Genomic DNA, 17,920 nt, shown 5'->3' on the forward strand with positions numbered 1-17,920 from the left:
CATTTATTTTAGGGTTGGTTTTAATTATCAATTTATGACTAGAAATAGTATACTTTGAATGTGATTATTTTTGCAACGAAAGTTGAATCTTAATCGAATCTAGAACCCTAATTTAAGATAAAGGAAATCATCATGAAGGTAGTTGATGGAATTTATTAGGATGTTAGGATGCTATGTCTAAAGTCCTTAATTTGCATGACTCCATGAAAATAGGCATGATTGCATTGTTAGGGAAGCTATTGATTGATCGAAAGAAATCCTTAGTATTATTAGGGCGCGTCTATCCTATGAGTTATTTATTAGTTAATTAAGGGAAAAGGGATTGTTTGGTGGCATTAATTCGTGTTAGTGGGGATACTTAAACCTAGATGTCTTTAGTCTTTGATTCACTCTTGATAATTTCATTTGCTTTAGTTACTTAGATTATTAGTTCATCATCACTTATTTGGATCACTTGCTTAGTATTAATTAGAGTCAATTTAACTACTTTGAATCAGTTAGTCTCTTGGGATTCGATCCTTACTTGCCCGACTACATTAGTTAGGAGGAATAGTTAGGTTATTTTTGTTAGGTACGCGATAAGCCTTTCATTCTACAATTTCATAAGAAGTTTATGCTATGTACTAATTTTAATTATAAGTTAGTCTATATGACATTTTTAAGGAGAAAAGTGTTATTACTTGTTTTAATGAAGCACTTTGGATATGGTTTAAATTAGAACCCACAATTTATTTCTTATTTCTAACAAGAAAAATAAATACTATAATTTATTTCTTATTTCTAGCAAGTAAGAAATACTACAAAAGACAATGTCCATAAATGTCATTTTACATAAATCAGCTTTCATCAAACAGCTAAGTTTTACCAAACATATTTATATAAACAGCAGTCAAATCCGCTGTCAAAACATCTAAAAGAAAAAGTTAAAACTCTAACAGCAAACTCTAAACTCTAACAGCTAAACTCTAACCTCTGTTTGCCAAACAGGGCCGATATGTTTGTACATAAAATTGTGATGTACTTCCTTGTCATTTTATTGTGATTACTTGAAATCTTGACACTATTTTCTATTAGAGAGAATCTTCTAGATTAAATACTTATCGATATGAAAAAATTTCAATCATATGGGATATTGCTTTGATTTGTCTAAATGAGTAATTTATTATTATTCAATCGTTATACTTTTACTAATATGTAATAAGAAAAAAATTAATGTGAAGAAGTGTATTGACAAATGTTCATAGTCAAAATTGGAATAATAGAAAGATATAGAGCCATAGAGGGAGTACTCATTAAATCTTTTGTCTCTTTTTTGTTATATCATAATTTCGTAAGCTAGTCATGTCAAACTATCGTAATTGTAGTAAAATTAAAGATATAAGTAATTAGTATCCTTTCAAAAAGATATAAGTAATTAGTCAATTTTATGATCTCAATATTAATAATAATCGGTATAAGAATGATAAATATACAGTAAGTATGATGATGATAATAATAATAATGTCTCAGTATTCATCAACACCATTCTATATCGTAGAGCACTTTTATTTGTTATTGAAGGCTCGCAGGCAGACATCGGTATTATAAAGCGGGGTAGATCTAAGTTTTCTATTTACCTTAGGATTCTTAATTGCTAATTGATGCGTATGAGAAGTGTTAATTATGTAGTATTCTAAATCTGTTAGATATCTATGTAATTTAGGAATTCTAATTCTTTTTTGTTAAGAATTTTTTTGTTTCCTAATTCTAGTAGGAATAGGACTCTTGAAATCCTAATCTTAATAGGATTTGAACTCCTAGTTCTATTAGGAGACTATGCATTTTAATTGCTTTATAATTCTTTCTTTTAGGTGTTTGAATGATATAGAAATCCTATTATATTTAGGAGTCTAATTTCCTTTATTATAGAGTTTTGTTAGGAGTCTAGGTTAGATAGGATTGCTGAATACTTATCCTAGGCGCGTGATGCTTATCTTAGGCATGTGATATGCTTAAGTTAAGTTTAGCTAGGAATTGTTATTTATCTTCTTAGTTGTTAGTGTGTGTTAGGACTTTACTGTGTGCTAGGACTTTGCGATGCTAGGCGTGTATTTATATTGCACGAACAATATTAATAAAATCTTTGTTGGTTGTTTTTTTATTAAAGAACGTCAAGTGCTTGTGCATTGATTTTGGTTGTCAAGAACACATAAATTATCGTGGTTTGTGCGCATCTCCTAATCGAGGTTAGGTAGAGATCCTCTAGTTCTCGAGGGAAAATATAGAGCCTCTCCCTATAAAGATTCCATCTTTATAACATTTTGTCACTAGTACGAATCTTTATAGCATTTTTGTTACAAAGTTTCAATCTATAAGTGTTGTTTATATTGTTCGTGTTTTAAAGCTTCCGCAATCACTTCAATTTGGTATCAGAGAAAAGGCATCTATGTCCTTTTTGTGCTTAGATGTTCTTGGAGAAGAAGATCGCTCGTAACAACCAGTTTTTTAGGTAACTTTGAACGACTCGTTCTCCCACCTCTGGTCGAATTTTGGGTGATTCTTGATCCTAAATGGACTAAAATTTGTCTAATTTGGTTTACTAAAGTTTCGTAAGATTTGGAGTTGATTTGATATATATGCGATACGGATCTTTCGAATTGGTCTAAAACCGGTTAAATCTGGCACAATGTTGGGAGAATTAAACCTGCAAACTATTGGTTGGGTATTTTTTGATGAAATTTTGGTCGATTGTTTCAAACACATAGGGCTAATTGATTTAAAATTTTCATAATTTTTTGAGTATTTTTTATTGGGGTTTGATATCTGCACTTTCGATGAAAATTGCTGGTAATTTGATGTCCGTTTGAAATTATGGGTTCAAGTGGATGGAGGCATAAGTTGCACGAGGCTTGTGAAATATTTGAAAGGGATAAAAAGGAATTAAAAGATATTAGATGTCCACCAACCCTTGAAGAACGATTAGTACGAATTGAAAAGAGTTGTGCGAAGCTTCAAGATTTGGTTCAATAATTTAAAGAGAAACGACATGAAGATAATGTTGAAGAAAAACAGCAACTTCCTATTGTTAAGGATAAAGATTTGATCTTTGAAGTTTCTCATAAGGAAGCATTGGTACCTAATATTGATTTGCAGAAATATGAGCCTTTAGTTAATATTTCTTTTACTTTGGCGCCTAGGGTTGCTGATGATCCTGGTTTTCCCAAGGTTTTACATGTTATTTTTAGGAGGGATAAATTGCAACTAGGGACAAATCAAGATTTGGAAAGCCTGAGATTTCGCGCAGTACAGTAAGGTGATGAACTACGCCACATATTCATGGTGTATATTGTTGTACGCTTTATTTGGATGAAATTCATGGATTACATCAAAACTTGAAGACAAGCTTTTTGAAGAAGGGGAGTATTATGCGTATGAGAAGTGTTAATTATGTAGTATTCTAAATCCGTTAGAATTCTATGTAATTTAGGAGTTTTAATCCTTAGTTTGTTAAGAGTTTGTTTGTTTCCTAATTCTAGTAGGAATAGGACTCTTGAAATCATAATCCTAATAGGATTTGAACTCCTAGTTCTGTTAGGAGACTATGTATTTAATTGCTTTATAATTCTTTATTTTAGGTGTTTGAATGATATAGAAATCCTATTATGTTTAGGAGTTTAATTTCCTTTATCATAGAGTCCTGTTAGGAGTCTAGGTTAGATAGGATTGTTGAATACTTATCCTAGGCGTGTGATGCTTTCTTAGGCATGTGATATGCTTAAGTTAAGTTTAGCTAGGAGTCTTGTTATTTATCTTCTTAGTTGTTGTTTATCTTATTAGTTGTTAGTGTGTGTTAGGACTTAAGTGTGTGCTAGGACTTTGTAATGCTATGCATGTATTTATATTGCATGAACAACATTAATAAAATTCAGTTGGTTGTTTTTTATTAAAGAACATCAAGTGCTTGTGCATTGATTTTGGTTGTCGTACCAAGAACATACAGATCGTGGTTTGTGTGCATCTCCTAATCGAGGTTAGGTAGAGATCTTCTAGTTCTCGAGGGAACATATAGAGCCTATCCCTATAAAGATTCCATCTTTATAACATTTTGTCACCAAGTTCAAACCTTTATAGCATTTTTTTGTTACAAAGTTTCAATCTTTATGTGTTCTTTATATTGTTCGTGTTTTGAAACTTCTGCAATCACATCTAGGATTCTTGTTGTTTATCTTCTTAGTTGTTGTTTTATCTTATTAGTTGTTAGTGTGTGTTAGGACTTTAGTGTGTGCTAGGACTTTGTGATGCTAGGCGTGTATTTATATTGCACGAACAACATTAATAAAATTTGGTTGGTTGTTTTTTATTAAAGAACGTCAAGTGCTTGTGCATTGATTTTGGTTGTCGTACCAAGAACACATAAATCGTGGTTTGTGTGCATCTCCTAATCGAGGTTAGATAGAGATCCTCTAGTTGTCGAGGGAACATATAGAACCTATCCCTATAAAGATTCCATCTTTATAACATTTTGTCACCAAGTTCGATCATTTATAGCATTTTTGTTATGAAGTTTCAATCTTTAAGTGTTCTTTATATTGTTCGTGTTTTAAAGCTTCCGCAATCACATCACTAACTTAATAGGAATTAGAAAGAAAAAGAAAAGGATGTGTGGCATAACTGTTAAAAAAAGGAAAATTTGTCATAAACCACCTTCTATAATCAATTTTTTGTGAGAAACCACCTTTAAATTTTTTTTTGTTAATTAGCCACCTTTTTTACTTTATTTTTTGTTGAAAGCCACATGTTGCCTGAAAATGGGCATTGACTAACGATTTCCGGCATTGACCATCACGTACATGGCACGTGATGTCATAACACCCTCATTTCTTCCTTTTTTTCCCGAATTTTCCCCCCAAACCCACCCCCTTCCTTCACCTCTCTCTGTTTCCCATTGACCCCAAACTTCCAATCCCAAACCATCAAAACCTCCATCCATCATTCTCCATTCTCTCACCACAAACTTCTTCACTTCATATCCTCTCTCTACTCTCTCTCTCTCCTCTCTTCGAAGCACACAACAATGGTGGCTCTGCAAAATCTAGTAGCATTACAATGCAGAACAGCAACAGCAGCAACATCATTATCAAATTCATCCATTGCAAAAGCTCCGAAGCCATTTTCTCTCTCCTTTTCCTCTTCTATCGCTACTTTCAACCCTCTCAGGTTACCAATTTTGTCAATTTTGTGTATACACGAACTTCGGCATGAATTTCCTCTTTTATTTTTCCATTTAGTTTCTAAATAGTTCGGATGGATGTTTATGTATCTATCGATTTCTTTACACGCGCTTAAATTTAATGGCTAAATCTAATGGTTTGGTGGTGCTCTGGTGGGTTTTAATCAGGTGTATGGAAGAGAGATAGAGAACGAAGGGGAAATGGTTGAATGGAAGAAAGAAAGAGATGTGAAGGAAGAGGGTGGGTTTAGGGGAAAATCTGGGGGGAAAGGAAGAAAGAACATCACGTGCATGGTCAACGTCGGAGTTCAGCAGTCAATGACCATTTTCCGACAACAGGTGGCTTTCAACAATAAATAAAGTCAAAAAGGTGGCTAATTAACCAAAAAAAAATTAAAAGGTGGTTTGTCACAAAAAAAAAAGTGATTATAAAAGGTGGTTTCTGACAAATTTTCCTTAAAAAAATAATCTCAAAAAATGTTGTATAAAAGTCTTAGATGTACTCTAGAAAAATCTTGTGTAACTATCATCTAGAATTTTCTTAAGAAAAATCTATTATAGCTAGAAAAGAAAATCTACCTAACAAAGGGAAGGTAGTTGAAAAATCTAGAGTGGTAAAAAATCTTGTTAGGTACAATATTCCCACAAATGAAAGAAGGTGCGAATTATTGAACTTCAATCTTTAAAGAGAGATTGTGAAAACTTTAAAATGAAAGAAGAAGAATCAATGAAAGATTTTTTTTTTCAAAAGTAAAAGAAATAGTGAATCAAAGGAAATCATATGGAGAACATTTTCAGATCAAAAAATTGTAAAAAATATATTATTAAGTAAACACATAAATATGATAACATCGTTGCTCTTATAATATATTGAGCAAACAAAAAATATATCAAAAATAACAGTTGAACAACTTATAGGATCCTTGGAGTCCCATGTACAATGGAAAACCCGACATATCAATGAAGAAGTTGTTGAAATTGCACTTGCAGTAAAATTTAAGAAAATATCCAAGAAGGACAGTGAGGATGAAGACAAAGAGAAGTCATCCAAAAGTATGAATCAAAAACTAGCTTGCAATATTTGCAAAAAAAGTAATCATGATATTGCAGACTGTTGGCATAAAGGAAAGCCACAATGTTGGGAGTGCAAAAGTTTTGGTCATCTCAAAAAGAAGTGCATGCAAGTCCAAGACAAACAATGAGATTGCCAATTTTATCAAGGAAAATCAAGAAGAAACTTTATTTTAAAGAAGATTATCTTTGAAGTTTGCTAATAACAAGAGCATTAGTAGCGAAGGTTGGTGACATGAGCACCAACAGCAAAAGAAAATTGGGAGAAAAGAATATTTTTGGTGATGGCTGGTGACAAGAGCATTAGTAAAAAAAAGTTGGTAGCATGAGTACCAATGAGAAGATCAGAAAAATTGAGAAGTCATATCGAGAAAATAGAAGTTGGTAACATGGGTGCCAATATAGGACCTCAAATACACATTTTGGTGATAGTTGTGACAAGTGCATCAACTAAATTTTACTTTGAAAACTTTTAGATTACAAGATTTTTTAGATTAGTGGGGGGAGTTAAAAAAATAACCTAAGAAAATCTTGTATAAAAATATTGGATGAACTCTAAGAAAATCTAGTGTAACTATCATCTAGAATTATCTTAAGAAAAACTAGAAAAGAAAATCAACCTAACAAAAAGAAGGTAGTAGAAAAATCTAGGTGGTAACAAAAATCTTGTTGATAGATTAAGTTTAACCAACATCATGTAGTATAAATAGAGTTTGTTGTATGATGATCTAGTAATATAAGAAGAAACAAATTTTAGTTTTTGTAAAAGTCAACACTTCCACAAAATCTCTTCAACATTAGAGCTTAGCATTGTTAATTTTTTTACCAAAGCTTAAAAGCCAACTAATCTTTCGCCAAATTCCAATAATAACTTTACTAATCCGAGTTGATATAGAATATATAGCGCTTCGTTTATTTCCTATATAAATATATGCATGATGCCGCAAACCTCCCCTCTGAAAGAAACAGAAAGTAAAAAGAGTTATTGTTAAGTTATTTTGAGCGTGATAGAGATTATTTTGAGGTAATTGTTATATGAAGACATTGCAATGGAATTCATAAAAAAAGGAATTCAAATGATTTTGTTCCTTTTGAATTGGTCATTGATATACTCTCAAGGCTACTTGTTAAATCTATTATGCGTTTTAAGTGTATTTCTAAGTCATGATATGACTTAATAAGCAGTAAATTTTTCATTAACCTCCATCTTGATCAATCCCTTACATCAAAGTTGTATACCACTCGCATCCTTGACTCTTTCGGAAAAAAAATTAACGTCTTCTCTTTCAACCAAAACCATTCCTCCTACCATGTCAATGAATTTTGTTACCTTAAAGACATCAAGCTTCTCCATTTTAATAATATCCTAGTAGGTTCGTGCAACGGCTTACTCAGTTTTTCATGGTATAATGCTCACGGTACTCTTTTTCTTTATAATCCTGCTACTCAAGCCTATAAAATATTACCATATGTCGGACTCAATTTCACCAGATAAACAAAGATCTATACTTTGCTCATATGCATTTGGTTACGATCGTGATTCTGATGATTATAAGGTTTTAAAATTCATGGTATTGAGTGAGTATGACAACTTTCGGGATAAAAACAGGCCAAAACTATGCTCTATAATTTGAAAACTAATATTGAAAGATCATATGAACCCCCCCGGGATTGGAAATATTTAGAAGTCTCTAGTTTTTTATGTAACATATTCCTATATTGGTTGGTTCTTGATAGCAAAGAGATAAAGTGTTTCGATGTTGCCACTCAGGAATATTATGACATACCCCTCTAGGAAATTTTTATTAGGTATTCAACTAAATTGACCACTTTGAGAGGACAATTGTGTGTAATGACATATTATTTAGGACATATGGATATTGCAATAATACAACGTCGAGAAACATTAGATTCACCTCTTTTGTCACCTATATATCTAGGTTTTATATTCCACATGAGTGGGCGAGGTGATCATATTGTTGCTTGCTTAGAAGCTGAACACAACTTCATTATAGTATGACATTGACCCCTTCTTGATTTGTTGCGACGTAGAATCTAAAGAAGCTACAAGGATCGTATATAATTTGCCAGACGCGAGGGATATACAACCAACATGTAATTTGCAATACGTGGGTGCCATAGAACATTGGGTAGAATCTATTGGACCCCTTCCTAGCTAGCTAGCAAAATATAGTAGGAAATTAAACTTTAATATAATATCATTGTGATTCAAGATCATTGAGATGTTAAAAATTTGTGGGAGTTTACGTCACATCATTTGTAACAATTTAGTTAATATAATAAAATTATCATTATGCTTCATTGGTAGATTTAGGATGCAAAGAAACACAGTATATGTTTAGGATTTCCTTTCTAAAGCTTTCATTATTATTTCATCTGGACGTCAAAGAAAGTAAGGAGTAAGAACAACTAATTCTATAATTAACATTTGTATTTCTGATCTCATCTCTTATCAGACTATAAGAGATCTATTCTTTAGTATGAAAGACGATGATCACAATAAGCTCCAACCTGTGTAGTTGTGTAGAAGCAGTCAAACAATTTTCGAGAAAATGAGAATATGTACATAGCTCTCTACTGCCTTTGGCAGCTAGTATGTGATATATAGTATAATCTAAAACGAAATGTGTTGTTGAATGATTTAAAATTTTATGGCTTATAGTACCATAAGGCTTTTATTTGTTGGTGGTGGTGTTGATGTTTTTTTTTTGGTATATAAAGGAACGCTTAAATAGATCCGATAGTATAGTTATTACAATCCGAGATGTATTTATTCATACAAAAATTTAGGGGGGTTGAGAAGTTCCCTAATAGTTTCTCTGCAATCATCTAAGCCATGCTTGGCTAAACAATCCGCAAGCTTGCTACATTCCCTTCTTGCATACTTGATCTTGAGATTGGTGTTGTCTTCACATAGCAACCTGTATTCCATAATCAAAAGAGTGATAGGACACCAAATATTTGGGGGATGACAAATAACTTGATAATGCAAGCCAACTGACTATCTATAAGAATGATGCAATTTGAGATATTCATTCATATGCACAAAAGGTACCCTCTCGAATGCCTATAATTTCAACCATTAGTGGGTTGCGAGAGTAGGAACCTTTAACAAATCCATGAATTCAAGTCTCCGTGGACATGGGTGGATCCAACGTTGGTTCAGTGGGTTCAACTGAACCCACGAAAATCTGGAGAAAAAATAAGCAAAACAACGAAAAATAGAAATAAAAAAAAATATATAAGCATTATCGTATTATCTCATTGTGTAGCTCTATGGTTCAGTGGTTTGTTGGGCCAGAAATCTTGTCTTTGTTCTTTAGTACGCGGGTACGATTCCCATGAAGGGGATGTTTCTTTTTCCTATGTATTTATTATCTCCTTCTCCCATTTTTGCTTTTCATCAACCATTTTGTTTTCTTTCTATGCAACTTCACTTTCTTTTTCTTTTTGATTCAAATAGAACTCTAACTTTTAATTTTGTTTAAGCTTTCTTTTGGTTGTAAGAGAGCAATTTCTTCAAAACTTTTAAAAAAAATCCCAAATAATTTCAACTTTTACCCATCTTATAATAATTTCAATTCTTGATTATTTTGGCGCAAGTTTAAGTACTATCTTATTGAAATAATATGGACTCTTTAATTTCCTATATACAATATACCCAAAATGTATCAATGACGCTGTGACAGCAAGAAAAGCAAGAGTTTTGGATTATTATGAGAAACATCCCAAAACATAAAAATAAAACTGGATTACTCACATCAAGTTTTATTATCTTGATTGTTTTTAGATACCAAACTAATGTCTGATTGTGGCTCCATATATTACTTTCAAACATTTTGCCTTCCAATTTTTAGTTTGCACTTAGTTAATACTTATCTACTTGGATTCATATTTCTTCCAAAAAAAATTAGGATTTAATTGTCATTTTGTACATCTACATTTTTTTGAATGCTTAAATAAGTGTTATATAATTGCCAATGCATAAAAAATTTTAATTTTATTTATCTTACGGTTGTTCAGAGTATTTCGTACCCACGTAGGTCAAATCCTGGATTCGCCACTGCTCATGGGTGAGCTATCATCAACATTGAGAAATAACGGGGTGCTAACAGTGTGAGAGTTTTAATGAGGATACACATTGACTCAGGTGGGGGTTTCTAAATAAACTCCTTTTTCAGTTTCAAATCTTGACTTCTGGCTAAGAAAATGATTTTTGCTATCTCTCTACGTTCATGCTCATAAACAAATTTATTTCTACACTTCCACAATTCAAAGCAGAGAAACAGAAATAAGATGTTCCACTCAATTCCCTCCGCCATCAAAACATTTAAAAGATTTTTAAAAAGCCACACTTGGATGGGGTCATCGTGGGTAAAATGTGGGGTAACAGTACTCCATAATTGTGCCGCAATATTACACTTTCTCAACACACGATTAGAGTTTTCACACGGGAAATCACAACATTCACATTTAGGGGAGGGAACAATATTCCTAATAGAGAGGAGCAAATTATGCGGGAGCCGGACAAGCGAAACAAGCCTCAAGAAAAATTTAACCTTCGGAAGAGTACGAGATCTCCAATCGAAATTACATTGACTTGAGAATGAGCATCAAAGTTGGGGAAGGCTCGCTTTGTAAGCAAGGTGAAGGGACAAACCCTTAATGGACACAAAAGTTGAAGAAAGGACGTTGAGGCCTTTCTCATAGCTAGGGCAAGGGTTGAGAGCGATGATCTCATAGGTGGGAAAGTGATAAGGAAGAAGGGAATGAGGGAAACCCTAGGCAAGGGTCAGAGTTTCTTCACCACAATTCAAAGGGCCACTAAACATCTCTCTTAAACTCTCGGAACCCAGCCACTTATCATGCCAAAAATTTATTAAAGTCTCGTTTCTAAGAATCCAAGATATGTTATTTGATAACATATCCCATCCTTTACCAATGCTTTTCCAAACAGGTGACTAACCAATTTACAACCTATACCTCCTAAGAGGTAGGAATTAAGCACTAGTAGAATAAATGTTTATTGTTGCGGTCATTAAGTGGCATATTGCGGAAGTTTTGGCCTTGCAACAATTAAGGGCGCAGCAATAAATTACCTATTGCTGCGGTTTTTTGCCGCAGCAATAGGCGAAGCTATTGCTGTGGTTCCTGGCAAAAATCGCAGTAATAATTTTTTTTTTATTAAAAAAATAGAACGCACTATACGTTAATCTATTGTTGCAGTTGTTGCTAAAAACCGCAATAATAGGTGAGGTTAAAAAAATATCATTTTTTAAGGGAAATTTCCCGAGGTACCCTTGAGGTTTGGCTTAATTCTAAAAATACCCTTATTGAATTTTGAAGTTCAAAGTTTAAGTTTCAAGGGTACCTTAGGAAATTAATGCACTTAAATTTTGGTGTATGATAAAAGTATTTTGAGCCCAAACACAAAGTTCAGGGATATCTGAGGAAGTCCCCAAATGTGAGGGGTAATTTGAGAATTACGTCAAACCTCAGGGATACCTGATGATATTTTCCTTTTTTATAAATTAAATTTTCAAGTTATATACAATGTTAGAATGCGGTTGCAAAAGAAAATAACTAAAACCAACAATATAATGAAAAATTGAAGTGACATATTCAATAAAATAACTTTTTACAAACTAACTAACAAACAACAATCAGAAAACTGAACAAAGAAAAAAACGAAAATGAAACTAATGACTGAATAAATGAAAATGAGATACAAAAGAAACTAAATTGAAGGGGAAAAAAATTGGAAACAATGGGCCACGAGTGACAGCATGACGAGCAATGTCGAGGAGATGACAAAACTGATTTCCAGTATACCCCACCATCAAACCGTGGCTTGATGATATTCATCACAGTTCTCTTGTGATTTTCTCGCTACCCAGAAAAAATAAAAACAAAAAAAAGAACAGAAGGGGATTTCGAGAAAGAAGAAACGCAACTTACGAATTCACAGCAGTGCAGCATTCATCTCCCTTCTTCCTCGCGAATTCCGAGCAGCACTCGCATATTCCTTGCTCACCAGCGAGCGACGAAGGACGGCGTGCCATGAGCGACGGTGACGATCCACGAGCGACGAACCGCAACAACGAAGAGGGAGGATGTTGATGCGTTGGTCCGTTGATAAGTCCGGCAAGGAGTTGAAGAAGAGAGATGAGAGAGAGAGAGTGTGTGTGAGGAGAGAGAGAGAGGATAGTGAGGAGAAAATGGTTGTTGAGTTATTAAAAGGAAAGAGGAACAAAACCCTAATTGGGTCGCGCATTCTTTTAACTTAAAATAGCCTATTGCTGCAGTTTTTTGTATGAACCGCAACAATAGGTTCAAATATTTATAATAAAGTAATGTTTTAATATATTGATGCAGTTCTGGCTGGGAACCGCAACAATAGAGCTGGTCAAAAAGTCAATTTAAGTTTCAAAATTTTCCCGTCGAAATCTATTGTTGCAGTTTTCAGCCGAAACCTCAGCAATAGTATTTTATATTTTACCTTTTTTCACATGGTTTATTGTTGTGTATGGGTAAAACTACAACAATACCACCACAGCAATAAGCAATTATTCTACTAGTGAAGATTGTCTTAAAAAGCTAGATTACAAATTTGAGAACCATTCACTATCCTTATTTCCTTCCTACTCCATTTAGCAGATCTACAAAAATTTGCTCTATGTATAACTATACATTTGATTTCCTTAACTATACATTATATTCTATGTACTTTCATATCTTAGAACGCTTCATTTCGAGCTCTTCATATGTGGTAGACAGCTGCAGCCAAGGTCATTTATAGAATCTGCTTTCTCATTTTGGTGCCCCCATAACTTCTTCTAGTCTAGTTAACCCACTGAAGTAGGCTCATGTTTCGATCTCCAGTTAACATCAATCCATTCAAGCATTATACACAATAATTGCTTATTGAAATGGCATTCAAAGAAAAGGTGATGGTGTGTCTCCTCATGACTGTCACACAGGCAACAAATATCATCATTACTCACATGGTATTAAGACAACTTATCTTTTGTTCTCAGTTTGTCTTGAATGCTCAACCAAGTAATAAACTTGTGTTTGGGAACTGTCAATTGATTTCATATGCCATTATACCAAATAGTCTTAGGCAACTCACCAATCAAATGATTATAAGCTTTTTTGATGAAGTATTGTGTCTAAGCTGATCAACTGCATCCCCATCTGCTAAAGCTCGTTATTAATTTTACATAGGTGTTTTAGAACCCAGTTAGCACCTATAGGATCTTTGAAACTCCACTAGCTACCATTTTTAATGTAAATGGTGTGCCCCACTTCACCCACAACTCATCCTTCTAATTACCAATATGCCACACCATCTTGCCTATGGCTGCTTTGTTCCAAGTACTAAGGTGTCTGAAATCAAGCCCCCCATTTTCTTTAGGAGTGCATATAGTGTCCCACTTCACATATACCTAACTTTATCACTAGTAGCAGCAACACTCCATAAGAAATCTCTACAAACAGCATTTATATATCTTGTGTATAAAGGAGATTGGTAAAATGAAAATTTGTGCCCAATTGTTATGAATGCTAATAAGCACAGAGTTAATTAGTTGGGCTCTTCAAGAAAATGATAGGTTCCTGGTGCTCCATGTTTCGATTCTTGCTACCATTTTTTCAACCGAAATTTCACAATCAGCCTCTTTCAATTTTTTGAGCTTATTGGAACACCCAAGTATCGAAATGGAAGACTTTCAATCTGGAAGCTAGAAAATTAAGTGATTCTTAGAACCTCTTCTTCCTCGATAGTAGTGTAATAAATCGTAGATTTGTTGTTATTTGCCTGCAGACCACTTAAAGTAGTTAACAGCTTGATACCTTGTAAGAGAAGGTAAGCATATTTCACCTCTCCCTTATAGAAGAGAAGTAAATAATCTGCAAAGTAGAGGTGATTTACTTTCGTACTAGCATAGGCAATAAAATATTTGAATTCATTCATATCACCAATGTATGTGAGGATTTTGGTGGGATAATTCATACACAAAACAAAGATCAGGGGGGACATTGAATCCCCTTGTCTCACACCTCTCCTTGCTTCGAAAAGCCTTGAGTATTTCCATTCAGGGTGAATTTAGAGGTAGTGATACACTCCATCACCCGATAAATGAAATAACTGGAAAATTTTAAGGTTGTCAAAAGCTCTTAGTATAATCCCACTTTGTGAAATCATAAGCCTTTTTTAGATCTACTTTCTTGAGTAACCTTTTCACCCGATTATTGCTTTTGCCAAACCTTTTGACTAAGTCCTAGAATAGAAGAATGTTACTAATAATATTTCTGCCATTTATAAATGCCCCTTGATTTTGGGACACAACATCTGGTAGCACACTACTCAGTCTAGTGCAAATCAGCTTGGTGATGATCTTGTACAACAATGAATAACAGGCAATAGGCTTGTGATACCCTACAACAGTAGAGCTCTTGGTTCTATGGATCAGTGTGATGGTTGTTACATTTATCTCCCTTAGCATTATACCACTTCTAAAAAACTCCTTCACTGCCTTCACTATGTCCCCTCCTAATAATACTCCAGTTATTTTTGAAAAAAAAACAACTAGAGAAGTCATCTAATCCATGTGATTCATCATCTGGAATAGAAAACAAAGCCTCTTTAATTTCTTTTGCATTGAACTCCGGATTAAGTTGTTGCTGCTGAGCTTTAGTTAATATCTTACCCTGAGCTATAATAGAAGCCTCTACCTTCTTTGTATCTTTCCTACTCCCTAGTAGGTAACGATAAAATCCAGGAAAGTCCCAACTACTTCATCTGAATTGTGCAAGCACATGCCATCTTCTCTTCTTATAGTATTGTTTTTGTTCTAGATTCTTCTCAATTGAATGCTTTGATGGAAGATACTTGTGTTATCATTACCTTCAGTGAGCCACCTTATCTTTGCCTTTTGGCTCATAAAACTTGTATAATTCTTGTGATATGTTCTATAAGCTGCTCTTGCATCTGCCTCCTGAGCTCTCAGATTCAAATCATCAGGCTGATTATGTAATATTTTTTTGGCTTCTAGTAGCTTATGGTAAGTTTGAGAATGAAATACTGATACATCCCCAAACTAGGAATTATTTAGAAGTTTCAACTCTTTCTTCAAGGCCTTGAGTTTACTCACCACCTTAAACATCTCACTTCCCATAATACTCTACGGCCAAACATGTTGCACAATTTCCATGAACTGAGTGTGCTGGCACCACATATTGAAAAAAACGAAAGGGATTTTTCCTACTATCATCCTGATATGATTTCAGAATCAAAGGACTGTGATCATAATCTTCTTCTAGAAGAATCAACACGTCTGTCATAGGCCACTCTTTAATCTATTCTGCGGTCCCAAGAAACTCTGTCAAGTTTGCAGAAGACTCTTGCTAACCCTTCTTGCTTATTATTCCAAGTGAAGAACTAACCCGAAGACTTTATTTCCATCAACTTGCATCTGGTCGAACACTCCTGCATATTAACCAGCTTCCGGACAGGCTTACCCACCTTTTCATCCATGAACATAATTGCATTGAACAAAATCATTCCACATTGCTTCTCTACATTTCCTGTCATTAAGCTCATACAAAAAGGTACAGAAAACCCTTTTTCCACCATTTACAATCTCTACCTCAGTGTGAATAATAACTTGACTTGAACTATATAGGACACTGACATTCATAGTTGTTGGATGTCATCCTAAAATAATTCAGCCATTGTCATGCCATGCATTATTTGTATTAATGCACCATCCTGGACATACACTAAGGTGAAACTCCCCTAGGGTGTGAGCTTTCACCTTAGTCTCTAGAAGACTAAACAGTCTGATTTTGTGAGAAATAAGCAAGTTTCTCACCTGATCATGTTGTTTCTTCTTGCTATTTAGTCCTCTCACATTCCATGAGAGGATATTATCCATCCATGGTAGGTGGTTCCCCCTCGTCACCATGAATCTCATTTCCTCCATCTCAATTGTGTGCTCTACCATAGCTTCTAAATCCTTCTCCCCTTGTAACACCTCAAAAGTATTTTCCACTATCACAGGCACCTGCTTATGTTGTTGTGTAACTAATTGCCCCTTAACCCTAAGAAAACCCTCTTCATCTTGCTGCACCACTTTTTTTGGCATCCATTTCTTCCACACTCCTAGTGGCTGCTTCTTCTTACACTCATTCACGGAATAACCTATAATATGACACTTAAAGCATTGTATAGGCTTCCATTCATAAACTATTGCCTTCCTCACGATAACCCTCTTTTCATTCTCAAACTCAATGTTACCAGGGAAGACCTGACTCATTGTTACTTCTATCATGATTCTTGCATATTGCAGCCTTTCCTTGGTAAGAGTAGCTTGATCCAACCTAAGTGGTTTTCCTATTCTTACTACCAACTTATACAAGAATTTATCCCCCCAATACTTTAGATCAAGGGCAAGTAGATGTATCCAAATAGGCACAGTTTTAAACTCCTCTTTTTGAAAATCCACATCAGGGTGCCATTTTTTCACAACTAAAGGTTTACTATCAAAGAACTAGAAACCATCATTCAACACTTTATCTCTATCATCCACATTATGAAATCTAACCAAGAAAATTCCCTTACTAACTACTACAACCTTATCAAGACCATATTTTTTTTCCAGATTTTCCTCAATAATCCATCCATCATGGGGAAAGGGGGGATTCCCAATACTTCATTTCATTTTAGACATATTCTAAGTCAATTTTAATCGCGGTTTTAGCAGGTGATTTTGTAATTGAAACTTTTTTAAATTCGGGCAACAATTGACGAGATTGAGGGTTACCTACTTCAATTGCATCCAATCTACTCTGCGTTTTCTTCATGATCGTAAGTCATTCGGACAATTGCGCCTTCTTCCTCTGTTGATTTTGAAGTTGTGCCAATGAAGTTCGTGGAGAAATTGGGGGTTTGAATTTGAAATTTCTCAACTCCATGAAGCTCTGTTAAGGATTTGAGTTTCTGACCAGATGTTGGACTCGTGGGACCTTTCTTCTCTTTGGGATCACTCTTACTCTGTGATTTCTTTGCTTTGGCCTTGGATTTTCCTGCCATGGCGATAGAGCAGGTTAAGAAAAGGACTCTTAACGTGCGCCAAGAGAAAAGCTAGGCAGGAAAACATAGATATCACGTCATATTTTGAAACTTGGAATATGGTTCTTATAAATGTATTTCGAGAAGATGCAAGCGTTCTCTAAGGTATCATCCTCCTGTGAAATTTTTCATCCGAGTTTGGCCATTGTAGCAATATTTTCATGGATTCAACTACGATCCTCAAGCCTTCGTTCTCCTTAGGGATAAACATAAGGTCCTTAGCCACTAAGTGAAGTTTTTTATTTGCATCAGATTCCCCCCAAAGAATATTATTACAGATTTTGTCTAAATCAAAAAGAGTAGCTTTAGGTGAGAAGGTCGCTTGCATATAATAGTGGGGGGATGGTTGCAAGAGTAGATTGGATTAAGCAAAGTCGGCCAACCTTGGATAAGAGCTTATTTTTCCATTTTGCGAGTTTTTTCCTTACTTTTTTTATGATGAAATGAACTTGAGATCTCGAAGGACGTGTGTGGGAAATAGGGAG

The sequence above is a fragment of the Beta vulgaris genome, chromosome 4 (genome assembly GCF_026745355.1).
Source record: "Beta vulgaris subsp. vulgaris cultivar EL10 chromosome 4, EL10.2, whole genome shotgun sequence".
In the NCBI taxonomy this organism is placed as follows: domain Eukaryota; kingdom Viridiplantae; phylum Streptophyta; class Magnoliopsida; order Caryophyllales; family Amaranthaceae; genus Beta; species Beta vulgaris.